The sequence below is a fragment of the Protopterus annectens genome, chromosome 7.part0 (assembly GCF_019279795.1).
Source record: "Protopterus annectens isolate FY-2018-M chromosome 7.part0, PAN1.0, whole genome shotgun sequence".
Classification (NCBI taxonomy): Eukaryota; Metazoa; Chordata; order Ceratodontiformes; family Protopteridae; genus Protopterus; species Protopterus annectens.
The window spans coordinates 1,963,786,932-1,963,814,776 of record NC_056739.1 but is presented as its reverse complement, the minus strand read 5'-3'; positions in this window follow the sequence as shown (position 1 = coordinate 1,963,814,776).

Below are 27,845 nucleotides of genomic sequence, written 5' to 3'. Positions count from 1 at the left end.
AGTAGAATCTCCCTCTGTTTCAAGCTCATTTTTTGTTGAACAAACTTTATTTCCTCCTTAGTGTGTACTTCAGCAAAAAGTATTTGTCTCTCCATTGAAGAATACCTTGAAGACAGCTGGGTACAGCAGTTTGAAGCAGGTTCAAAAAGAGACTGAGTTAAAGCGTGTAAAATGATAATAATGTCCCAAGAGGAGCTGGGTCTCTAATGAGAGGTCTGAGCAGAAATGTGCCTTTGAGGAAGACGTTTGAGATTTTTAGAGATGCTATTGATATGTCATAGCATCCAGTGTGGAAAATGGATATTGAAACCAAGTGTACCTTAATAGTTGCAAGGCTGGAGCCTTTGTCAAAGAGATCAGACAGAACTTTATGTATGGAAGGAACTGGTGCTGAAAAGGGGTCCAGACCTTTGGAGTAGGCCAGAATGAGAATCTCTTCCATTTATTGCTGTAAGTTTTGATAGCTGATGATTTCTGTGAAGCAGAAAGAATATTAACTACTATAGGGGAAGCATATTAACTACTATAGGGGAAGCCTGGCATCTCTGGCTAAGGTTAAAATTGGAGGAACCATGCAGTTAATTTAATGGACTTCTGATCCAGAGGAGGCAGTCTGGACAGGTAATTTAGCAGATCTGGATATTGATCCAACATCCATGGAGGATGTACAAAAAGAGGCCACAGATAAAGGAACCATGTCTGTTGGGGTCTTGCTTTCAGTATAAATTCTTTCATCAATGGTAGAGGAGGAAAGGCATTCAGGAAACCCAAGGGGCCAACTGTGGACTAGAGCACCCCTCAGTGACTCACCCTATGGGGATATCAGGGCAAAGTACCTGCTGCATTGTTGTTCAGGTACAAGGCAAAGAGGTTGCAGCAAGGTTGGCCCCAGTGACTGAAAATTGTTTGTTTCACTTTGGGACTGAAGGATCAATCATGAGGAATTAATAATAATCTGATCAGTTTGTCCTCTAGTACATTTGGGTACCTTGGGATGTGCATTGCTATCAGAAAGCACTGTGAAGACATTGCACATTGCCAAAACCTCATGGCCTCTCAACATAAAGAATAAGATTGGGTTCCTCTTTGTTTGTTAATATACCATGTGATGATGTGAGGTATTGCGAGCTATGCCAGGAGAAGTAGGGCAGTGGATGTGTTACATATGCCAGCATAGCTAGCTGGAGATTTGTAAAGAATTATGTCATTTGTATATCAAACTGATTTGTACAGGTGCTTGTATTGAAAATGTATTTGTAAAGTTGTTTGTGTTAAAAATGTACCAACAGTGGGTCCTGCTGGACAGAAAAGAAATACACCATGCCCAAATCCATCCTGTCCAACACAAACCGCTCCAACAGAAATGTCAGAACATAACACCCCCCACTATCTTCATCCCTGGGCAAATCAACAGCAGCAAAACCAACCATCTTTTAATGCTAAATATTAATATTAGAAGTATCAAAAATAAAATACCTGAACTCCAAGCCACAATAGCACACTACTCCCCAGACATAGTTGCTTTAACAGAAACCTGGCTAAATAAAAACATAGCTAACTCAGAAGTTCTCCCTACCGGCTACAATATCATTAGACAAAACAGACCACTTCGTAAAGGGGGTGGAACTGCCATACTGTATAAGTCCAACTTAACTATGCGTCAATTACCAAACTCCTACCCCTCCCCCAATAATTGGGACATACTTATCTCACAACTTCAACTTCACCCTAAAAAGGTTATCACCACAATTGTGATCTATATTCCACCTGGTAATACACCTGCTAGCCTTGTAGACTTCTTATCCTGGTGTTCTTCCTCATATTCACAAGAAACCCTTATTCTGGGGGATTTCAACCTAGATTGGTTCACCTGCATATTAGAACCACCAAGTAATCTAATAAATCTCCATGACTACCAGCAGCTATTCCAAATTCCAACTGGATGTGATAAAAAAATCTAAAAGGGAATCCATCCTTGATTGGGTCCTAACTAACAACCCCACATTGTACCCCCATGCATGCAGTCTCCCAGACACTTTAAGTGACCACAACATAATATACCTTATATGTAATAGAACAAGCATATGCAAAACCACTAACTATATATCCACTAGAAACACAAAAAAATTATCTCCTGAAGTCCTCAATACTTTACTCTGTAACTGTGATTGGACCCCCCTAAAACCCTCCCACTTGACTAGGTTGTAGCATATTTTAACAAAACATTTCCACAACACCTAGACACTGTTGCTCCATTCCGCAAAATCAAGGTTATAACCTGTACAAACCCCTGGCTCAGTAAAGAAATCAAACAAATCCTCAAGTCCAGAGACACTGCCTGGCTTTACTATCAAAAAACCAAAGAAACACAAAGCCTAACTAAGTACCAAGAACTGCGCAACTGTGCAAAAAAAATGCATTAGGCTGGACAAAAAAATCCTACACAACATTACAAACTAAATACCAACACAACCCCCAAAAATGTTGGAAAAATGTAAACCAACTACTAAAACCCACCCAAAAGGCTACCCCCAAACCAACCACCCCTGACACTAAAGTTCCCATCGAAACACAATTCATCTCCCACTTTGTAAACTCAATTCTATCCTTAGTATCACAGGACAGTTCCTTCCTCACTATTCCCCCCAACACAAATAACACTAATACAAGCTTTACCCTCAAAACAGTTCCACCACTTCAATCAAAAGCATGCTCTCTAAACTAAAAACCTCATCAACAGCAGCCGTCCTACTCCCCAGCTATTTCTTGAAACTCATAGCAGATACTATTGCTATTCCAATCTCCACTCTCATAAACAGATCAATTGTTGAAAACTATGTGTCCAGACTCTGGAAAATCTCCTATGTTACACCCATACATAAAGACAGGACCTCCACTGAACATAATAACTACAGACCCATTGCTTTACTCTCCCCCCTGGCCAAAATCCTAGAAACACTCATCCATGCCCAGGTGCTAAAATATCTCCTAGACAGCAACATCATGTCACCTACTCAGCATGGTTTCAGACCTGCCCATAGTACCACTACAGCCCTCCTCTGCTTCATGGACACAGTAAACCGTCTCAAAAAAGAAGGCCTGTAGGTGTCAACTCTTTTTTTTTTTTTTGGATATTTCCAAAACTTTTGACACAGTCTCACACCAAATCCTGCTAAACAAACTAAACTAATATAACCTATCAAATTCCACTCTTACCTGGCTCCAGAGCTACTTAACTGACAGGTACCAAGCTGTGAAATGGGAAAATTCTCTCTCTCCTCAGCTGCTCATAACTATAGGAGTCCCACAGGGTTCTATCTTAGGACCACTACTATTCACAATCTTCACAAATGACCTCCATACCTCCACACAGCATGCATCTGTCATTCAGTATGCAGATGACACTACCTTAATCTGTGCTGCACAAAACATTCCCACCCTCCTGCAAACAACTCAGCTAGCATTGTCTGATGTTGAAAACTACCTTACCAAAGCCCAACTTATCCTCAATCCAAAGAAAACTCAGCTTATGATTATAACCAGTTCTAACAAAAACACTAACAGTCAATTCACTATCTACTCCACAAATGCTACTCCAATTGCTCCAGTGGCACAGGCTAAGCTATTGGGAATAACCATAGACTCCCACCTAAAAATTGATAGTCATCTCAACTTAACTATTAAAAAAGTACATGCCAAACTGGGGTCACTCTACCGTATCAAACCATTTCTTACCAACAACACAAGATCAGCCATTGCTTGCTCCCAACTTCTATCCACCCTACTCTATGCATCTCCCATTCTGACTAATCTCAACAAAACTGAACTAAGCAAAATAGAAGCCTGCTATAACAGAATTGCCCACTTTGCTGCAAATTGCTCATATAGAACTCATCACTGTACTGCTTTGAGACAGCTCCACTGGCTTGAACTGCCCAACCTCCTAACCTACAATCAGCTCTGCCTCTGTCATTCGATGTATTACCTCCCCAATAAGTGTTCTGCCCTCAAAAAGCTAGTACAACATCACTCAGCCAAAAGGCCTCTTAGATCATCAAGCAAACTACTACTAGAAGTCACCAACAGTGACAATAGCTTTGGAGATGCACTATATAGTAGTTCAGTGGCTAAAAAATGGAACTCTGTCCCCACTAGCATTCAAAACACATCGTCCAAAGTCTCCTTTAAAGACCTCATCAGGCAACATCTCAAGCAAAGTTGGCAATGCCATTATTGCTCCCCAGGCTAGTGAAAGCAGATAGGGTACACATACTAAACCTAGAGTACTTGATAATAGTTTTCAGTCTTACTCACAAACACTGGCTAATCTACAATGTATGTACTGTACCTGTGTACTATGTATGTATTCTACCTATGTTCCAGATTTCAGCTGTACACCACAAATCTATTAATTACCTTTATATTTAAATTAATTTTTTGTTTGTTCTCTCCACTGTAACTGTTGATGTGCTGCATACCACTGTAAAAACATGTCGTTTGTAATTTGTGTGTATACTGAGCATGTCTAAATAACTAAATGTATTTGTAATTTTTCTATGTGAAGCTTTTCTCCCCAAGCCTCTGCTGATAAAGGGCCTTTTTGGCTCAGTCAGACATCCCTGGTTAACAAATGTAAAATAAAATAAACCTGTATGTCAGACTGTATTGTAACTGTTAAAATGAATATATTTTAATGGAGGATACTAGAAGAGAAGAGGTTAATCTCAGTCCGGCTAACTTTGAAAAACAGTCTGAAATTAAATTACCTGGTTTAGACCATAAACATTGTATCTTACAATTCTGATTGCAGCTAGAAACAAAATGTCTGTAAAACCAGGACTAGGAATCCTACTGTATTGTCCTTAGGAGTGAACGAATTGCTACCTTGGAAGGGTGGAAGTTTTTGAAATGGTTTTATAGCTTCCAGATGCTATAACACATCTTAGCAAAGCTCTAGGCATGTGCATGGTGACACATTTGTGCAAGATTCGGGCTCACTTTCTAGTAAAGGAGGTAGTTTGGGAACCAGAAGTCAGGTGACCAGATGTATGTGATGTCATTCTGAAATCCAGCACTGAAATAATGTTTTAATACTGGATGAGACAGAAGTCTCATAGCAGTCTGTCTGTGAAACCTGACAAAAAAGGACCACTCACCCACTTCATCTTGCCTTGCTCTAGTGAGTGAACTAGGGAACAGTAATTCTTTAGTCAGGAAAATATAGTGAGATTAGTTAAGTATTGTTTGCCTGTATTTGTGTGTATCTTTCCATTGGTGTTATTTTTAATATTTCCTGTGACTAAAAATCTTGTGTTTATTGTAAATAGATATATAGTATTTTCATGTTCTTTTAGTATTATTAAATATAATTTAACTTTTTCATTGTGGTTGATCTTTTAGAGGATATTTTAACCTTTGAGAGTACTTATATTTATTTGGTGACACTGTGGCCATTCATGAAAGTCTTGCTGCATTATTCAAACACTACCATTTGTATTAGTATTCATTTTATTCAGTATAATTGGGTACCATTGTAAGAGCCTTAGAGTAACTGGCTTTGGAGTGTTCTGGTGGCAATACCTACCTTATAGTACAGGCAGAGGGGGCATAGCTGGTAAATCTGTTTCAGTTCTTCCAAGTGTGTGTGTGTGTGTGTGTGTGTGTGTGTGTGTGTGTATGAGAATCAAATCTCAAAGAGTGTGTGTATCAGCTACTTGGAGCAGGGACACAGAGCACTGGTTTCACAGAGAGGGTGATGGAGGACTTGGCTTGGAACAGTCGGCTGAGGACTCAACTCTACAGCTGTATCAGTAGGGGGTCGGGGCCTGGAGATAGAGGGAAACCCAGTCCAAGGACTGAGTGTATTCCGTATGTGCTCTTAAGGGAAACTGTGCCTGGTACAGAGAACTGCATCTGGAAATACTGTGTGTATCTATTTTTGTTCCAAATGAACATCCTTTACCAGTGTCAGTGGTGAGGATTGAGGCTCCTTGATTACTGGCCCAGAGGAGGGATGTCACATACCATACTACAGTCATGTTGTCTGACTGTATGGAGATCACACCCTTGGGGTGAGGTCCTGAAATGCCTGCAATGTTAGGAGGACCACTCTCAACTCCAAGACACTGATGTGAAGGTTGGCCACTAATGATGACCATGGACCTTGGACCATTCACTCTTTGAAATGCCCCCCCATCCACCCTAGAAGGGATGAATCTGTGGTAGCTGTTACAATAGGTGAATCCTTCTGGAAATAATGGCCCCTGGTCACTGATGGGGATGTTAGTAACTAAGTGATGTGTTTCTTGCAGAGTTGCATAATTCGAATTTTTGAATGTAGAGGATGAATGGACTGAGACCACTGCATTGCTAGGGTCCATTTTAGTACCCTCATGTAAAGTGTGGCTAATGGGATCATTTGAATTGTTGACACCATGAAACCTAAGTGACATAGTACCAAGCTCACTGGTGGTGTTGGGTGATGTAACACTTGAAGGGCCGTAAGAGGCAAATGTCAGAACCCTGGACTGAGAAAGGTTGAGTATTTGAAAGTTGGTGTCCAGGATGCATCCTATGAATTCTGTTCATTGTTTTGGAGTCAGTTGGCAATTTGCCAGACTTACAGAAATTCCAATATTCATAAGTAGTTGGAGTACTTGGTCCCAATGCATGAGTAGTAGATGCTTGGTGGAGGCCATGAGGAGACATTCATCAAGATATATAAAAACTTGGATCTCCATTAGGTGCAGGGGAGCAGATACTACTGCCATGATCTTAGTGGACACCCTGAGGGCTGGGGTGAGACTGAAAGGCAGCACTCTGACTTGATAATGACTGGTTCTCAGCCAGAAATTAAGAAATTCCCTGGAGCATTTCACTTTTTTGATGTGATAGTATACATCATGGATATCTATATAGCACATCCAATCATCCTTCCTCAGAAGATGCAAAATGGACTGAACCATGACCATCCGGAATTTTGTCTGTCTTATGAATTGGTTTAGATGACTGAAATCCAAGTTAACTCTGCTGAAGTCTCTGGTCTTTTTTGGTACTAAAAAGAACCTAGAGTAGACTTCCAAGATGGCTGCACACTGAGTAACAGCTTAATTCTAGCTCTCTATCCTTGTCCTGACACTTAGTTTTGGATTTCTCTTTTTTGGAAGCTGAAACAGTTGAAGGGGAAGCCCTTGATTCAGCAGGAAGGAGCCTCTTTAACTCTTTCATTCCAATGGAGCTCAGGAAGTTTGCACTGTAACTTCCAATGGGCAGAGCCTAAGCCTTTTGACAGAATCCAATGATATCCTCACATTTCAAACAAATGTTCATACCTCTGGAACCATAGGGCTTATGAAAGAAATATAAATGGCAAACTCTTCAGCACAAACAATTTTTATAGTGGTAATAATCTGTAGGTTCTAGGTCTTAAACCAAATGTTATATGTCACAGCAAACATGGTAACTATTACATTTGTAATATTTCGTAAATAACTTTGTAATATTTCGTAAACAACTTACAATATTTCAGCAACCACTCAAGTTACACACTTACTGTCAGCAGCATTTTATTCATTTAGCTGAGAGCTTTTATATGAGGCTAAGGAGTTCTGTCTGTATTGCTTGGTTGTTGGGATATTTAGAAAAAATGTGAATATTATATCTGTATAAGGGTTTACTTGAAAGCACCGACACGCAAAACACCGACGACGAGAACACCGAGACCGGAAGATCAACAACTGAGATGATCGACAGTTTAAAAGCTCGATGCTGAGAACACCGACATGTTAAGGTAAGTGTGCGATAGTGACAGACTTTAGGGTTAGGGGCGGGTTAAGTGAGTTAGGATTAGGGTGCGGGTAAGGTAAGTGTGCGATAGTGACAGACTTTAGGGTTAGGGGCAGTTTAAGTGAGTTAGGGTTAGGGCACGGGTTAGGTGAGTGTTCGATAGTGACGGACCTTAGGGTTAGGATTTGGGTTAAGGTTAGTGCATAAATAGTTGTGTATATAAGGTTTAGTGTAGGTTTGTAAGGTTTTTGTTGTGCTTGTGTTGTGTGTGTGTTTTTCGGAAGAGGTATTTGTTTTGTTTTGTTGATTGTCGGGATTGTGGTTTGTCGGGCATGTGAAGTTTCGTGCTTTTAAACTGTCGGTCATCTGAGTTGTCGATCTTCTGGTCTTGGTGTTCTCGTCATCGGTGTTCTGTGTGTCGGTGTTTTAAAGTAGACCCTTGTATAAATATTTATAAATATAAATTAATATCATAGAAACAACAGTTAATATATATTTAAAAGAAAAAAACACACAGGCCAGTAAAATCCAATAATATATATTTACCTGCACTAGAGAGAGGTCAAATATTAATGCAGTTGAGTTTGCCATTGTGTAAGCTTTAAGATGAAATCTTTTAAAACCTTGTACATAGTATGGTTTTGGAATTATCTGAAAGCGTTTTTTGATAAAGGGTCAGTAAAAGCCCTGGTTATGCAGTCCACCTCTGTATCTAGGGTGACGTCCATTACTGTTACGCCCTCCTCTACCATGAGGCGGTCTATCACCAGGAGTTTCCTGGTAAAAACACTGTGATTTTCTGCATCATATCTTCTTCCCTGTCCGCTGATTCGCAGAGAAGGATCTCTGGGGTGTGGAGAAGTGGATGGCTACTGCAGAGAGAGTCTTGCCATCCTGTTTACTTCTAGTCAATGTTTCTTCTACTTTAGGTCTAAACAAGATAAACCCATCAAAGGGGGCATTAATGAAAGATGTCCCAAAGCTTTCAACAAACACACATAGACACATTCAGGCATGCCGATGAATGGTAATGTAGGTGTTTGCTGCCCTTACCATGCCATCAGCTGCATTGGAGAGCAGCCACATGGCTATGTTGCAAGTGGATTGGAGAATAGAATGGTAGGAGTCTGCTGTCTTTTAAACATCCATAGGTAGAATACCAGAGAGAGACTTGGAAATCTCCTTGGTTAGGTCTCTCTAAAATCTGATGACATAGGCTAAATAATTCAGCTGTCTAAATTGCAAAGATCACTGAAGCATATGTCTGTTTCCTAAAATGGGCCATGGCCCTAGACTCTCTATTATGGGGAAGAACCAAGGAACTTTCTTCAGATGGTTCCTTCTATGTGGCTGATGCCACAACCATTGCATCCACCAGTGGACCTTTGCTCCAGTATTTCCTGTCTGTGGATGCCGTTAGTATTCTTTTGGGTTTCTTACAAATGGATTCCACTACATCAGGGTTCTTCATGCCTATTGATCCATCAAATCAATAAGTGGGTCAACAGGTGGTACCACCCAGGATAAAGATGAGCCAGAACCAAAGGCTTCCAGGAACACAGACTTGTCTGGATAAAGACTATCTGTGGACTATGCCCCCTCTGCTTCATCAATTCAAGGACCTTGTCAAAGGTGACATGTTCAAAGGGGATCTAGGGGAGCCTTTGTAATATTTCATAAACAACTTTCAATATTTTAGCAACCACTCAAGTTACACACTTACTGTCAGCAGCATTTTATTCATTTAGCTGAGAGCTTTCATATGAGGCTAAGGAATTCTGTCTGTATTACTTGGTTGTTGGGATATTTAGAAAAATGTGAATATTATATCTGTATAAATTAAAATCATAGAAACAACAGTTAATATATATTTAAAAGAAAAAAAACATACAGGCCAGTAAAATCCAATAATATATATTTACCTGCACTAGACAGAGGTCAAATATTAATGCAGCTGAGTTTGCCATTGTGTAAGCTTTAAGATGAAATCTTTTAAAACCTTGTCCATACCATGGTTTTGGAATTATTGATGCAAATATGAACAAGCAATATTTGATGCTGAGAGGCATCAATAGGAGTTAAGTGCAGATGCACCTGGAGGCATCACTCAGATGTAATGAGTTAAAACTAGTTTGTCCCTTCTGGAAAGGAGGAACCTTGCACTGAATGCTGCACAGGACTGGCAGTCGATATCAAGGTGCATGGTACCGAGACAGTGAACACATCTTGAATGTGGATCCTGAGGTGAGAGCTTGTGCCCGCACTCTGAACACTTTTTAAAACCCATTGACTCAGATATATTGAAAAAAAAACTCTGCAAGGAAGCTAACAGACACAGTATCCAGTATAAATTGCAATATCACCTTAAACCGGGCGGAACTGCTCTAAACTATTATAGATAAACACACACTTTTTTTAAACACTCAGGCCAGAGGTTGCAGCTAAGTTAAACTAACTAACCTAAATAACTATTATACCACAAAAAACAATCTAGCAATATCTGACAATATTTAACAATATTTAACCATTGTTTTCTAAAATAAATTTACTAGAAAAAGTGAGAGAAAATCTCTCATGGTAAGGGATGAGCCGAAAGGTGTTTTCATAAAATACTACTTGAACCATCAGCTCTACACATGTCTGAAACCTTCAAGCAGCAAACAACATCTGAGAGTTTGAGATACAACCTATTTAATTATGGGTAGGGGAGAAGCTGAACTCTGGTTCCAAGAAGTTTCAACACTGGCACCGAGGTCAAATCCAACAACCCATAGGTTTGAACATTGGATCACAGTTTTTTTTTTTCCATGGGGCAATGTCACCATACCCCATACAGGTTACTGCATCCTCTCTGCCCCTGCTATTGATGCTATCCATTCTGAAGTTATGGCACCTTGAGAGTAAATAAATACCTTTTTTTGCATCAAAACCCCTTCATAACCCAGCTTTGCAATGAAATGAAAGTTATGTACTTACCATAATGATAGATCCATTTTGTCTGATTTTCATCCGTTTCAACTTTGGATTGTGGGCTCCGACCTTGGCACTGAATCTGAACCTCTTAGGTTCCAGGGCTCTGACTCCTCCCCTACCCATATTTTCCTGAATTCCACCTCAGTACTTCAGATTGAGTTTTCCCTCCAAAAACTATTATATCATCATGTAGATCTATGTAATTATATACCAATCATATAACTCCTATTCAAAACCAGCTCCAGAATGTATGACAGAAAAAATAGCAGGGTTATGGGAAACTGGCAGTAATGACTGCTCACAGACAGGGAATGCCAGACTCAACCCAGTCATCATTGCCCTATGTGAGACAATTTGAAGGGGGCAAGTGGAAGGGATGTTGAACTGGATGAAAATCAGGCATTGATCTATTGTTATGGTAAGTACATAACTTTCGTATCCAATGTTGTCTGCTGTTGTCTAATTAACTATGGGACAAATTCCCTAATATATAGACCCGGTGGTATCAAGGAAAGCATTCCTGAGGATGGTGGAACCAAAGGAGGAGTGTGATCTAGACTGCTCATCAAGCTTGCAATGAGATACAAAGTATGAACTGTCAACCAAGTAGCTGCTGCACAAATGTCATCAATAGGCGGTCTGCAGGCAATGGCTGTAGATGTGGCCACTGTCCCTGTGGAATGAACCTTAGGTTTAGATTGTAAAGAAAAGCCCTTTATGTTGTCCATGAAGGAAATGCATTCAAATAACCATCTAGACAGGGTAACTTTAATCACTGCTTTGCCCAGTCTAGGCTATGAAAATGTCACAAACAAGTGGTCCGATTTTGTGAATGGTTTAGTTTTATGGAGATAAAACATAAGCTGGCAATGAACATCCAGCATATGTAGCATGTATTCACCTTTGTTTAAAACTTTGGAAAAAAAGACTGGTAGATTTATTGACAGATTTTGATTAGCTTCAGATGCCACCTTAAGAAGGAAGGTTGCATGAGTCCTTAAGGAAACCCTGTCCTTGTGAAATAACAAATAGGGTAGCTTGCAGAAAAGCACTTGCATGTCTGAAATCCATTTGGCTGAAGTGACTGCCACCAGAAAAATAATCTTCCAAGAGAAAAAATTTAAATCTACTCATGCTGCCGGCTCAAATGGTGGCGGAGTCAAAGCTTATAACATGATGGTAACATCCCAAGGAGGTACCGGGTCTCTGATAGGAGGCTGAAGAAGAAAGGTTCCTTTCAAGAATGCCTTTGAAATTCTCAAAGAGGTTATAGAGCTGTCATTTTGATCTATGTGGAAGCTAGAGATAGCTGCCATTTGTACTTTGATAGTTGAATAACTCAACTCATTGTGAAAAAGCTCCATGGGCGGCCACTGTGGTGCAGTAGTTAGCATTGCTGCATCACAGCAAGAGGCTCTCTGGTTTGATTCTTGGCTGGGGTGCCTTCTGTGCAGAGTCTGCATGTCCTCCCTGCAGTTGTGTGGATTTCCTCTGGGTGCTTCGGTTTCCTCCCATATCCCAAAGACATGCAACATGTGGATTGGACACTAAATTAGCCCTAGGTGTGAGTGTGTGCCTTCTGTGGAAGGTTGGGTGCTGGGCTGACAACTCGACACCATAAAACTTCACTGCCAATCATTCTGCGAATCATTTTTCTGCTGTGGTGACTTCCTAATGGGAAAAGCCGAATGGAGAAGAAGATTGTAAAAAAGCTCCAGTAGGAATTCTAAAATGTAAGAAGTGGGGGATGAAAATGTATCTAAGACCTTGATGCAGCCCAAATAGAAAATCTCTTCCATTGCTGTGGTATATTTTTATAGTGGTCTATTTTTGGTATGCTGATATTATCTGAATGACTGACAAAGGAAGCCTGTCATCTCTGACTTAGGTTAGAACTGGAGGAACCGAGTGGTTAACTTCATGTCTTTCTGGTCTGGAGGAGGCAGTCTGGCAGGGTGTGTCAATAGATAAGGATAGTGATCCAGCCTCCATGGAAGATGTAATAATACAGGTCACAGGAAGGAATGTTTGTTGAAGCCAGAAGAGGGCAATGAGGATCACCTTGGCCTTGCACATTCTTGTTTTCTGTATGAACTTGTTTATTAAAAATAATGGGGGAAGGCATAGAGGAGATTTGGGGGCCAACTGTGGACTACAGCATTCCTTGGTGACTGCCACTGTCAGGGGAATAGGGCAAAGTAACTGTTGCACTTTTTGTTTAGGTAGGAAGTGAAAAGGTCTCAACTAGTTTGGCCCAAGCAATGGAAAATCAAAGTTGTCACTGTTAGATTGAGAGACCACTCATGAGGCATTAAGATAGACCTACTCTACTTGTTCACTAGGACATTAGACACCCTGGGGTGTGCTTTAATATCAGAAAGCACTGCAAAGACATCACCAGTTGCCACACTCTCATGGCCTCTTGACACAGTGGATAAGAGTGTTCCTCTTTGTTTGTTGATGTACCAGACTACTGACATAATGTCTGTCTGTATTGATATCACACCCCCAGGGAGGACATCCTGAAATGCTTGCAATGCAAGGAGGACTGTCCTCATCTCCAGAACACTGATGTGACCAAGTCCCCTGGACAATTTTCCCTTCATAATGCACCCCCTGAAGTGAAGCATCCATCATCACTACCACTACAGGTGAGCCCATAAGAAACAGACATCCTTCTATCATGAAGTGAGATGTTATCTACCAGGATATGTGTTGCCTGCAAATTTGCGTAAGTCAAATTTTGACATGAAGCAGATGATACATTAGGGATCATTGCACCTCTAAAGCCCATTGAAGTACCAATGGAACTGTGAGGACTGTGGAAGCCATTAAACCCAATGCATGAAAAATTAGTCTTGTTGGTGGACAAGTGTGATGAAGAATTTGAGTGGCAGTGAGGTGGAGGGAAAGCTCCCTGGAATTTGGAAGTCAGGCAATTTATAAGCTTGTGTACACGTAACATCTGATACACTCTGTCTCTTGAGATGGTGTAAGCTAGCTTTTGGTCAGATTGACTTTGATACCTAGGTCCTGCATCAGGAGCAGAATGTCTCAAGGTTGTTGGATGTAGTGGTCAGGAGCCAATCGTTGAGGTACGGGAAAACCTGGATCTCTATTAAGTGCAGAAACGCTGCCACCACTACCATAATCTTGGTGAACACCCTGGGGGCTGTGGTGAGAATGAATGGCAGGGCTCTGAACTGATAATACCTGGCTCCCAGCCAGAAATGGAGACATCTTCTTGAATACTTCTCTATTTTCACATGATAGTATGCATCCTTGAGATCCATGTAGCACATCCAATCATCTGTCCTCAGCAGAGGCAAAATAGACTGAAGTGTGACCATTCAGAATTTTGTCTGCTTGACATTGATTTAAATGACTCAGATCCAGAATGGGTCTGAGGTTTCTTGTTTTCTTGGATACTAAAATGAACCTCGTATAGACTCCGGATTCTAACTGGTTTTGGGGAGCCATTTGGATGACTCATTTTTCTAGCAGCTTGGAAACTTCTGCCACTGTGAGTTCCCACTGACTGGGTGAAACATCAGGAACTTTCTTCTTTTTGATGAGGGGGGGGGGTGGTATGGAAAAGCCTCTGGAAACTTTGTTTAGCACCCAAAAAATCTGTGAATATGTTTTGCCAGGTTTGTGAGTACAAAGAAAAGCACCCTTAACTGCCTCTAGAGTGCAGCAATCAGCCAACCCTTCTTGGCTACTGAAAGGGTTTTTCGATAAAGGGTCCGTAAAAGCTCTGGTTATGCAGTCCACCTCTATATCTAGAGTGATGTCCATTACTGTTACCCCCCTCCTCTACCATGAGGCAGTCTATCACCAGTAGTTTCCTGGTAAGAACGCTGTGATTTTCTAAATCATATCTTCTTCCCTATCCGCTGATTCCCAGAGGAGGATCTCTGGGGCATGGAGAAGTGGATGCCTACTGCAGAGAGAGTCTTTGCCATCCTGTTTACTTCTAGTCAATGTTTCTTCTACTTTAGGTCCAAACAAGATGAACCCATCAAAGGGGGTATTAATGAAAGACATCCCAACGCTTTCAACAAAGACACATAGACACATCCAGGCATGCCGATGAATGGTAATGTAGGTGCTTGCTGCCCTTGCCATGCCATCAGCTGCATTGGAGAGCAGCCACATGGCTATGTTGGAAGTGGATTGGAGAGTAGAATGCTAGGAGTCTGCTGTCTTTTAAACATCCATAAGTAAAATACCAGAGAGAGACTTGGAAATCTTGATTAGGTCTCTCTGAAATCTGGTGACATAGGCTAAATAATTCAGCTGTCTTAAGTGCAAAAATCACTGAAGCATATGTCTGTTTCCCAAAATGGGCCATGGTCCTAGACTCTCTATTATGGGGATGAGCCAAGGAACTTTCTTCAGATGGCTCCATCTGTGTGGCTAATGCCGCAACCATTGTATCCCACAGTGGACCTTTGCTCCAGTATTTCCTGCCTGTGGATGCTGCTAGTATTCTTTTGAGTTTCTTAGAGATGGGTTCCACTACATCAGGGTTCTTCATGCCCATTAATCCATCAAATCAATGAGTGGGTCAACAGGCGGTACCACCCAGGATGAAAATGAGCCAGAACCGAAGGCTTCCAGGAACACAGACTTGTCTGGATAAAGACTATCTGTGGACTATCCCCTTCTCTGCTTCATCAATTCAAGGGCCTTGCCAAATGTGACATTTTCAGAGGGGATCTAGGGGAGCCTTTGCCTTCATCCAAGTCTGTCTTTGGTGACAGACTGTTGGGAAAAGTCTAAGTGTTTCCACTTTCATGTCTATTTTCTGTGAACTGTTTCTTGGGGAGGATCAGTGGGCTTTGAATCAAACTGAGAGGTTATGTCTCAGTTGCCTGGGAAGCCTGTAGGACCAACTGTCTCTGTATAACAGAAGGATGAGAAGCACAAGTTGATTCTAGTCAAAGTTCAGATGGATCTAATCTGGATAAATGTATCTTTTTTCTTGGCAATGAAAGGACCCACTCAAAAGCCTCGAAGGCAGTGTTTACCATTAGCTCAGCTGGCACCCTCCTGTCCTCTGACAGAAAGGAAACCTTGGAACCAATGGGCCTCAACCCTGAGGTCAATCTTGATGCCAAATTGTTGAGTGCCAAGGCACCAAGTGAAAGAGATGGTTCCAACAGGTTTGGAGTCAACCCATCTCCCAGGGTCATGGCACTAAAGCTTTAGGTCTGAGTTTTTTCAAATCTGATCATGTCAGGTCCAAAGGTGGAAGGGAACCAGTCAGAGTCAAAGTCACTTGATCTGCCAGCTCTGGCAAAAGTGCTTCAGGACAGATTAAATCCAAGGCAACCAGTGCTGAGGGGTGGACCGGTTTCAGATGAGATACAGGAGGAATGGTAGCTGGTTCAGCATTTGGTACATTCCCAGAAGATGGTACCAAGGGAACCCCAAGCTGGATCATCATTCTGTTGACATCTTGTTCAGTCAGACATCTCGATGTCCAGGATGACAATGACACAGATGGTGGTCTGGAATACCTTCTCTTCTGAAGGATCAGTAAGTGCAGTCTGGGACTCAGTGGATCTGGGAGAATCTGGACAGAGTAGGAGATGAATGGAGCCAAGAAACTCTTGGCTCCTAATGACTTGGCACCTTGGGATCTGATCCCAAAGCTAGTGTCTGATCTGGGGGAGCACTTACGGGACTTTTTCTTTAACTTTTTTTTAACTCTGTCTTGCTTAACTTTCTCAACCTCCTTCTCTTTGTCTTTATCTGTCTTTTCATTGGACCTCTTATCCTTGGTAATGGGTGATGAGGCAGTAGAGGAAGTGGAAAGGATGAAACCCTGTTAGAGGAGGGAGAAGGCTCTTTACTATTAATTTCTCACTTCTAGTCTGCAAGATATGAGAGGTGAAAGAGGAACAAGCCAAATATGGAGTGTCAGGGTGGGCAGAAGCAAAACAATAAACACACAAGGAGTGTGGGCCCTGGGGTGGCAGCTTGTGCCCACACTCCATGCATTTCTTAAAGCATTGACTATCATCTATTATAATAAAGCACAGCACACACACTCAAAGAAGAAGTTTCTAAACCATGAGCTATGGCTGAACTACTTTAACTATATTGCTATATCATTATCCTATCACTATAACAAAGACTAATGAAATATCTAATAGAAACAAGCACAGCACACTTAAATTACAAAATATTCTAACTAAATTAAACTCTTGTTGTTGTGTCTTTCGGCTTTTCCCGGTTAGGGGTCGCCACAGCGGAAGTCCGGTCCGCTAATGATTGGCAGTAGATTTTTACGTGCCGAGTTGCCGGCCCCAATGCACAACCTTCAATGAAGGTACACCCATTCATGCATAACTCCACACAGAAGACGCTCTAGCTGAGAATCAAACAGGACAACATCTTACTGTGAGGCGACAACGCTGCCGCAGCACCACCACCATAGTCAACTAAATTAAACTCTAATGTACATTAAATTCTAGCACTAAACTAACCACACTCTCTAACCTAAACTATCCAATAGCACTAACTCTCTACAAATTCTAAAACTTGAGAGAGAAAAGGTTTTCTCTCTGTAAGGGAGGAGTAGGAAAAAAGAAGCCAAAAACTTCCAGAGCAACACCCAAAAGGATATGAAAGTAAGAGCCCTCAAAGGCACAAATGAACACTTGAGACAGCAAACAAGATCTGAGGTACTGAGGTGGAATTAAGGGAATTAGGGGTTGGGGAGGAGTCAGAGCCCTAGAACCGAAGATCTTAAGATTCAGTGCAGAGGTCGGAGCCAGTCACATCTGACAACCCATAGTTGAATCAGATGAAAGTAGCAACATTTGATCTAGCTAAAATCTGATTCACATAGGTGATCTTCATCCAGTTTGATTTTTCTTGTAAGCCAGTCAATATTTTTAACATGCTCTTCTAAAAGCACATCATTGGACCAAGACAGATGCCCTACCAAAATATTGCTATTTATCTTTTTTTTTTTTTTTTTTTTGCTTAGCACACGAATCAGCAATGCAAAGTTATAAAATACTCATATGGTAAAAACATTTCATTAAAGTGTATTCAGTGTCCCTCAACTTTGAGAAATATATTTGAAAGCATTCAATTTCTTCTTTGTATTCACTAATTAATTCTGAGGAAACATACAGCACGACTTTAGATTAGAAAGAAGCATTAGTGTTATACGATCCTTGTCTCTATTATGATGCTATTTTTTTTCAAATGCAAATGAATTCAGAACCTTTCAGTTCTTTGTATAACCCATGCATTTGAATATATTGGTGGATTTCACTACAGTCTTGTTCACTTCTACAAAGAATTTGAGAACTTACTTTGCATTATTTTCAACATATTATGACCAAGCTTTTAAAAACATGTCAACTTTGGCCCATTTTATTTTTTTACAGTGAAGCATTGTTCACGGTTACATACCAGTTCACTGAAGCAATCTGTAACAATAGACAACATGTCAAAATTTGCAAACCTCTCCATAGCTCTGGGACCTTTGTGGTTGCTATACAAAATGAGAGGATGCATGGGGGTTTGCCCCATGCATGAGTAGTGCTGTGAGCTTATGCTCACTTCATGCAGGGCTGTTAATTAAATTTTTGGGTACTGATTGTCAATAAATTGCCCACTGTTTCAGACAGACTCACTGAAAGATACTATGACCTTGCTCTTGTGCCATAATAAGAAGACCTAAAGCCGCATTCTGTGCCTTTTAGTTGTACTGCCTTAATGATAATAAGAGCCAAATATTTTTCTTCACAAATGGCAATGGTCAAAGCACTTTAGCACATTTCTTTATGTTCTAAGTTGGCACATTTCTGCAAATGTCCATCAAATGCTGGCTAAATATGGTATACTTCCTCCCAACTTTGCAATATAGCCTCAACTTCATAAATACTGGGCAAGATATATAGAATTTACTATTGCACAGGGTTTTAGCATTAACTTAGGCTGGGTTGTCTCAGCCTCTGTGTGTTTATGTATATCTATATATATATATCTACAGATCTTTCTATATAGCGAGAGAGAGATACACACACACACACACACACACACACACACACACACATATATATATATATATATATATACATATATATATATATACATATATATATATATACATATATATATATGTGTGTGTGTGTACACATTTATATTAGTGTACTGATTTAAAGTGAAATACCCAAATATCATACCACTACTCATACACCAAGCAAGAATTTCAGTGCATGCAAACCTTATAAATACAATAAAACATAATTGTTTGCACAGGGCAAGTCCCCACACAGACCCCATACCCCTGCTAATTATGTATACTAACTCACGGATCACTCAGTGTCAGAAAAGAGGCATATTTCCCTACCCTGAGAAATGTGCAGTCATGCACACCTGTCAACCAACTGTGAATTCAACTAAATTTCATTGACTAAACAGATGTCAGACAAAGCTAGTGTCAACAAAATTAAGTGGACCCATATATATATATATATATATATATATATATATATATATATATATATATATATATATATATTATACACAACACACACAGAATTTCTGAACTGAGATAAAAGAAATGGAACTAGCATCTTCAGAAAATGGAAAAGCAAATTACTTAGAAATAAATGGAATTTGTGGGAACATGACATATAAGATAATGTAAAAGAAGAGGAGCTGAGCTTTAAGGGAAGGCAGGAATTTAGGAATTTATATAACGTTGAACTAAATGAGAGTTATAAAAGGAAAGAAAACATATGCATGCATACTATATATGAATATAAAACGTGGTTTGTTTTATTTTCTATTAATGCATGGGTGTCAAGACAGAATCATGTCTGGTATTAAGAACTGATTAGATAAGATGCATATTACTGAAAGAACCAGATTTACTGTTAAGTAAAGTTATTAATGTTTACACAGTGATTAAAATTACTTTGTCACAATTAAAAGAGCTCATATGATAAGTTTTATATTTGTAGACTAGGTTATGAGATGGAAAAGCTGAAATGAGTAAGAGAACAATAACAATAGTTGAGAAATCTCTGACCAATATGAAAAGCGGGAAAACATGCTACAGATAAATTATTTGATATCATGTGAGGCCACAAGCATAAGAAAGAAATGCCCTGCAGCTGTTGAAAAATAAATCACTTTGCTAAGAACTATAACATGAAAGATACACATTTTCAGTCAAACAGATAGAATGTATAAGAGGAATCTCAGGGAAGTTAGTTATCGGGGACATGATTTGCAATGAGAATGTGCACAGAGTGAATAGTGGGAAAGAAAAAATATATAGACTAAATGTTATAAAAGTATGAATTGGGAATCTGAGAAGAAAAGCAATGCAATGCCTGTTCAAGCATTCTGAAAGAAAAAGCAGTATTAAACAATAGCTTTGTCGGCTTCTACTTGTCTTGGTAATCAAGTAAAACCAAAGAGTCAGATGGTGCTTATAGGTGAATATTTATTATTTTATTTTATTTCCATCTGTTGGCTGGGGTAGAGCAGTGACTGCAATGGACCATTATCTGGTTCAGTATGAATACAAACATAGCACCCAGTTCCATATAGCTGATATAGCAAATTCACCTTCATAACCAACGGAAGAAACGAAGCAAACTAGTGAAACAACCAGGCAAAGGGGGCTTCCGACTAACACCAACAACACCAACAATGCAGTAGTCCTTAACGCAATTTTTATCTTTTTTGTCTGTTTCTAAAGAATAAAAATTGCGTTAAGGACTACTGCATTGTTGGTGTTGTTGGTGTTAGTCGGAAGCCCCCTTTGCCTGGTTGTTTCACAAATTCACCTTCATGTTTTACTCAGTTAACTTGTCAAAAACTTAACATGGTAAAAATAATCCCCCATACGAGTGGAATTTAGGTGTGTATCTGAAAATATTAAGTTTAAATTATTTTCTTAAAGAGTGCAACTAATTACGTACTGGCCTGAGAAGTTTACCAGGAGTTTGTTGTTTTCATATAGATGTTAATGGGTTGCCAGTAGTCTAAGTTTCTATGATATTACCTTGCCTGAGTAGCATGATGCCTACCACTGCTACCAATATATGATGGTCACCAATATGTGCCATCTCCACACTGGGCCAGTAATCAAGGAACCTGAATCCTCTCCACTGACACTGAAGACGGACATGCACTTGGAATATAAATGGATACAGTCAGTATTTCCAGATGTAGATCTCTCTGCATCAAGCACAAGTTTCATTAAGAGCACACAGGGAACACACTCAGCCCAGGGATCATAGGATCACAGGATCATAGATTAGTAGGATCATAGATTAGTACTAGGCTAACTGCCCTTGTGGGCCATTTTAAGCCTAGCCAATTACCACATGTAAGAATCAAACCCTGCACCTTGTGTCTGTAAGGTAAAGACCTCAACCATTATGCCAACCTCCCAACCAAGGGTCTGGATGTTTCTATATCTGTCTCCCTCCAGGTCTCCAATAAGACTCCCCACTGTTACATCCCTGGCAATCCCAGGCCAATAAAAGTTTTCCATAATATGTCTCTTGGAACACTTTATGTCAATATGACCTGCAAAGGGAATGTCATGGGCTATGGCTAGAAGTGCCAGACAGTAGGTTCTGGGCACTACCAACTGCTGTATTACCTCACCTTCTAGCCCGCCCTCAGGGGTCCACTCTGTATACAGTAACCCTTTGTTCCAGTATACAGAAGTCCCTTTTCCTTGAGAATCAGGTGCCTCTCTAGCTACCTCCCTCAACCCATGTAATGTAGGGTCTGAGACCTGAGCCTGTCTCAACTATCTCTTTGTAACTCTTCCCAGCTCCCCTTCCACAAGAAGTCTGATATCCTCTGACAGCAGTGCCTCACTGTCAGCCTGGGTACTACTACTCACCTCTGCCCTTGCAGTCACTCTGTAGAAGGGAAAATCAGTACCCACCAGCAGCTGCAGTTCACCTTCAGTCTCACTGCTACAGGGTAGCTCCTTCCCTGAAGTAGCCACATCACCAGTCCTGGCGTCAGGTGTGCAGTCTGTCTGGGTCTTTCCCAGGCTACCAAACCAATATGCCTGTCTCCAAGCCTGACTGCATGTCACTGCATGCACACAAGTTACTGCATTATCAAAATCATTCCCTATCAAGACATCTGCAGGGATATTCTTAAACACCCCTAATTGCTTGCTTCCTTTTCCACCCTCCCAGTCAAGGTGAACCCTGGCCAAAGGCATTTGGAATGGTATCCCTCCTAAAGCTCTGACTGGAGTGGACTGCCCAAGCAAGTACTGCTCCTCTTTAACCACTGCAAGCTTCACAATGGCTATATCAGAGGCTGTGTCTCTCTTGACAGTGGCCAGTTTTCCACCCGCCAGTATTGGATATAAACTTTGCTGGTAGTTTGGTACCCCTGTTGTCTCCAGACAACTTACCACTGGCATTTTATTATTCCCACTTGCTGGGTCCCCCACCTTTTGTTCCCACCTTGCCTCTGTGGACATCTATATGCTACATGGCTCCACTGGTTACATTTAAAACATTTAACCCTTAATCCTGGATGTGTACTGAACTAGTGGCTTCCCCTGTTACTGGCAGACTCTTCTGGGGTGGTTTAGGCTGCCCACCACAAGTTCTCTTATATCCATGTACAGCACTGGGTATCCCTTTTCTGTGCAGTGATGTCCTGCTTGCTAGGTATAGATCTGCTTTTTTCCCCAACTCATCTGCATAGTTGCATTTCCTGTCTATCAACTAGAGTCTCATGTTCTCAGGCAAAGAGCTAAGGGCTTGTTTCCTCATCAAAAGGTCTGCCAGCCCTTGAAAAAATAATTTAGAAACAACAGTTACAGCTTTGCCATGGAGTAAGGGGGTGAGAAACTGTACCCACAGACCTCAATCAAAAGTATACTCTTTGCATACTCTTTCAAATATATGAATAAAACTATCAGAATTATCATCTTCCTGGTACTGAGGAAGACGTTTACTGACCTTTATTGCTTCTTGGGTATGGTTACTACCTTCCCCATTACCTCCATGATCCTGGCAAAGAGTCAGCATTTCCTTTTCATGTTGCCTCTGCCTCTCATTTCCTTTGGCTTCCAAATGTCACAGTCTCTCTGCTTATTCTACTTTGACCTCCAAACACAACAGTCTCTTTACTGATTCTAATTCCAAACATTTAGAATCCAGTTCAAGTATCCTTAACTCCAGACAGATTTTTAAGTCCTCTGAGGAAAAATTGAACTGGCCTGTTTCTGAGAGTTGTATATCCCCAATGCCAGTCTGGTTGTCTTCCTGGTTACTGGTCTGTGAAGTAGCTGTGACTAAGGCTGCAAGCTTTTCCCCTTTAGTCAGGTTGCACCAGCCTTTGGCTTGACACATCTCAGCCAATTGGTTCCTTGTCAGGTTGCCATAATCCTCTGCTGACATCCTTGCCTGCTCTCCCAGACTAACTAAGCTAACAAAAAAGTAAATAAATAAAACTATTGTGATATGAAACTCTGAATGTCTACAATGTGGCTGCTTGAGAGTACAAACACCTTCTTTAGTGACCACTGCTTACAGACTACAGGAGTCCAACATCCACAACTCTGTTCACCAATGTGTGAGCAGGTGATGGTCCCACCACTGCCATCCAATATGGGATGCCCATCACTGCTACCAATAAGTGATGATCACCAATATGTGTCATCTGCATGCTGGGCAATTAATCAAAGAGCAAGAATCCTCACCATTGACAATGGAGAGGGATATGCACTTGGAATATAAATGGATACACTCAGTATTTCCATATGCATCCCTCTCTGCATCAAGTACAATTTTCCTTAAGAGTACACAGGGAACATACTCAGCTTGGGATCTGGATGTCTCTATATATGTCTCCCTACAGGTCCCCAAAAAGACTCCTCACTGATACAGCTGTATGGTTAGGTCCTCAGCCGAGTGCCCAAGCCAAGTCCTCCAGCACCCTCTCTGTAAAACCAGTGCTTTGTATCCCTGTCCTAAGTAGCTGTCACACACATGCTGAGAGATTTGATTTGCACAAACATACACACACAAACACATACACACACACACACACACACACACACACCTGGGAAAGGCTGGCACAGGTTTACTAGCTATGCCCCCTTCTGCCCAGACTACAAGGTAGTTATCACTGCCACCAGATACTCCCCAATCAGCTAGTCTGAGGCCCATAACAAAGGGTTTCCAACTATAATGTGTAATATTAATACTAATACAAATGGTAATAGTTCACCAAGATGGCTAGGCCTTCTGGAGAGGCCCACACAGTGTCACCAAATAAATATAAGTACTCTCAAAGGTTAGATACTTTCTACAAGGACCAGCCACAATAAAAGTTTTAAATATATTTAATAATAAATAAAAGAACAGTAAATATTAAAAATATATATTTACAGTAAACCACAAAGTTCAAATAAAAAAAAATACTGAAATTAACACTGGTGGACAGACTCAGACAAATAAAGAAAAAACACTCTCTAAACTAAGCTTCACTATATTCCTGACTGAATCTAAGAGAATTTTACTGTCCCCTAGTTAAGTTACTTACTACAGCAAGGCAAGATGCTGTGGGCGAGGGTCTTTCTAGTCAGGCTTCCCAAACAGAATAATGTGAGGTTTCTCTTTTAATATATAAAATATAATTTATAAGAGGGCTGGCAGATTGACCTTAACTGGTCACCTGACTCTAGGTTCTCACAGTATTCCCCTTTGAAGCAGAGACAGGAATTTAGCACAGATGTCCACAATACAAATTCAAATGTTTATGGCAGTGCCTGGGGCCTCCCCTCTTTTCAATGAGCTAATGAACAAAGGTCTTTTTCCCAGACCTATCATCTCCAGTCCTATTCATCACTGTGAAGTGCTGTTTTAATGGTTTAACAGCTCATTTACATTTCCCTTATTTTTCTTAAAGTTAACCTCTGCAGTGTCAGTATCCTATATTAAAATATATACATTTAATTCACCTGCAATAATACATGTACATTTCTCTTTATTTCAGCGGGGTGCACTGTTGATACACTTCAACACAAGAAAAGCTCACAAATACATGTCCAGCATAAGCATCTGTACAAAATCAGTTTGATATACAAATGACATATAGTTCTAATACATTTGTAACACAAGCATCTTGCATAAGTCAGTTATATATTCAAAGGACATATCATTCTTTATAAAACTCCAGCTGGCTATGCCGGCATTTGCCCATATCATCATAAGCAGAATCAAGGATGTAAAACTATATAGAGAAAATAGATGTCAATAAAAAAACAGACTGCTCTTAATGAAAGCAAAAAATTATTTTTTTTTTAGCACATACACATGATTTCCATAAACATAATTTCAAAGAGTAAGATTTAACATTGTTTTATATACCAAGCAGAGGCCACATCCAAGTAATGTGGAAGAAACAGAATATAATGACAGTTCCTTAAGCCATACTGCACAGTTCAAGTTGTCCAACTCTGTAATTTTTCTAGTAAAGAATATGTTTCAGGTGACTTTCCTGAAGGCTACAGAATGCATTGCTGTATTCAGCAATGAGTCATATCACTGATTTCCCTGCAGTCTCTAGGCATGGCATTTACAATTACAACAGTTACAGAATATAATTTCCTAACTTGCACAGATGCACCCTGATCAAACTTTAAATTGTTTGACCATTTATCTTGAAATCATAATTTATGTCCTTTTATGATGTTATATTTTTGATAATAAAGTGAAGTCATTGTACCAGGTATGTAGTTTTTATAATATCTTGGTGAACTTTGTCATGCATTATTATATTTCCCAGTTTTCAGTCATGAGCAAGACAGTTAGAAAACACTGGTTCTGCTGCACAGCTCTGTGGAACACAACTAGTAGCATTTATCAGGTGAAAAAAGATGAACCCTTTACTCTGACATTTTATCTCCTATGGCTTAACTATGGCTTTACTGCTCAAATACATATATTTAATACTTTTAATTTGTCAGTTATTCCCTTATGTGGAATGATATTGAATGCCTCACCAAGGCCAATACAAGTCTTTGTCAATAAGTTCTCCTGCTGATAGATAGAAGGGGCTCAATCTTATAATAGTTATCTTGATGCAAAGGTATGCTATTCTACAGAGAATAATGGGTAGCCATTAATATTAATCTGTCTGAAAGATTTCAAAGCCTTGTTTATAATAAAGCTTGGATTTCATTGTACCTTTAATTTATATTGCTTAACATAGCTCAGAATTCATTGCCATAATGTATTAGCTTCTGAAATGATTCTGGGCAAAATCAACACTGAAATGGGTAATTTATATTTAATGAAGAAAGAATTATTTTTTATCACTTTTAGTAATGATGTTGACAATCTATATTAAGTAAAGAAATTGGTTGATGATGTCTGAATTTATTTCCTCCTGTCTTGCCTTCTTTGTTTATTAATATTTTCTCTTGTCTTGATCTCGTTTGTTATTAATGATATTTTTACACTTGTATAAATAATGATGCAAGCTACTCTGGAACTGTAAAACATTAGAATAATGTTAAAAAATATATGGCAAGTGTATATGAAAAGGTGTGGAAAATTCATCTAGAATGTTGTGTATTTTAGATACTTTTATTATATGTTGTACCATAAACCGTGTGCATGTTTAAAAATATTCTATTTTTTTTAGTGTGGAGGGTATCCAAGTGCATATTATGGATTTGCCACTAGTCCATTTCTAATAACAAATATATAGGAAATATCGGGTCTATATTAGATCACCAAATGCTTAAAAAAGCAAACGGTGATTAATCGACCCTATGTAAGCGAAAGCTTACAATGTTGAAGTGTCAGAACAGCAATTTTTTTCCAAGGGAAAAAAAATCGCTGTTCCATCAAAAAAAAAAAAAACAATTTCAAACATTACATTAAGTGGGGGGCTTTGCCCCCCCCCCACACACACACCCTACTTAAATATACCAACTCCGAGACCGCACTACAGTGCCGAAAATGGCAAAGTACCGAAGTGGCCAAGAAAATTCTTTCCCAGGGAAAGATTTCGCTTAACAGCCGCTTTGCTTCAATATTTTGCATTTTCAGCTTTTTATGTTCGAACTCCAAGAAGAAAAGCACAGAGGAGACAGACTATGGGTGAACATTAATAATTGCAAATACTTGACTATTTGTAAGTACTAAAATTCATCCACAGTCAGTCTGGCTCCTCTGTGTTTTTTTGATTTCTGTAAACTATCTTGGTATATGTTCTATTTGGTTGCCTATAATAAGGGATCATCTACCAAATCATGTATATAGCTCCTAGAAGTATGCACTCTACACTGATCTACCACTGGATTCCCAGCTTTGTCAAATAGGGTAAAGAGACATGTCTTATTTGAATTCTTCTACTTATATCAGTTCTATGTTGTAGCATTTATTTGCTGTGCCAAACATTTCCATTTACTGATTTATCAAAATTTACTGGTAATAGTCTGATCATAATATTCGGATTTTCTTCAATTTTCTTAAGGTGTGTTTTTAAGGTTTTATTTTTATAAATGTTTTTTTTTTTTTTTGAAAAATAAAATCATTGATTTAAAGTCTTTTGAGTATGTAATTGGGACATTAGCATATTACAGAGTTCTCTTAATTTACAATTCACTTCATTATCTTGAGACTCATTTGCAAGAGTTTGCATATTTCTTCAATAATAACTCAGTTCAGTGTCATCTCAGATGGCCCTTCCTATGCTATTTTAGTGCATGAGTCATGAGTTGATGGCAAATCTAGAAAATAGCCTTGTCAGATTATGGAGAAATGTGGCTTAGTTCAGGTGGTTCCGGATACTCTTTAGACTTGATGTTCCAGCTGAGATAGTCATTGCTGAAATGGGAGTGAGGCAAGCCTCAAGGCCTGATGCAATTTCCTTCTGGAGCTCTCAACACAGGTACCATTAATTACTGAGTTGGTTCCAGAGTAGAGTTTTAAGGCATATTGATGTCCTTACTGGTGTTCCTTGAGAAGGATTCTTTATATGACCCAGACGTCCTAGTAACAGTTTATAATAGAGCTGTCTTCTAAGCTCAGGCTATAGTG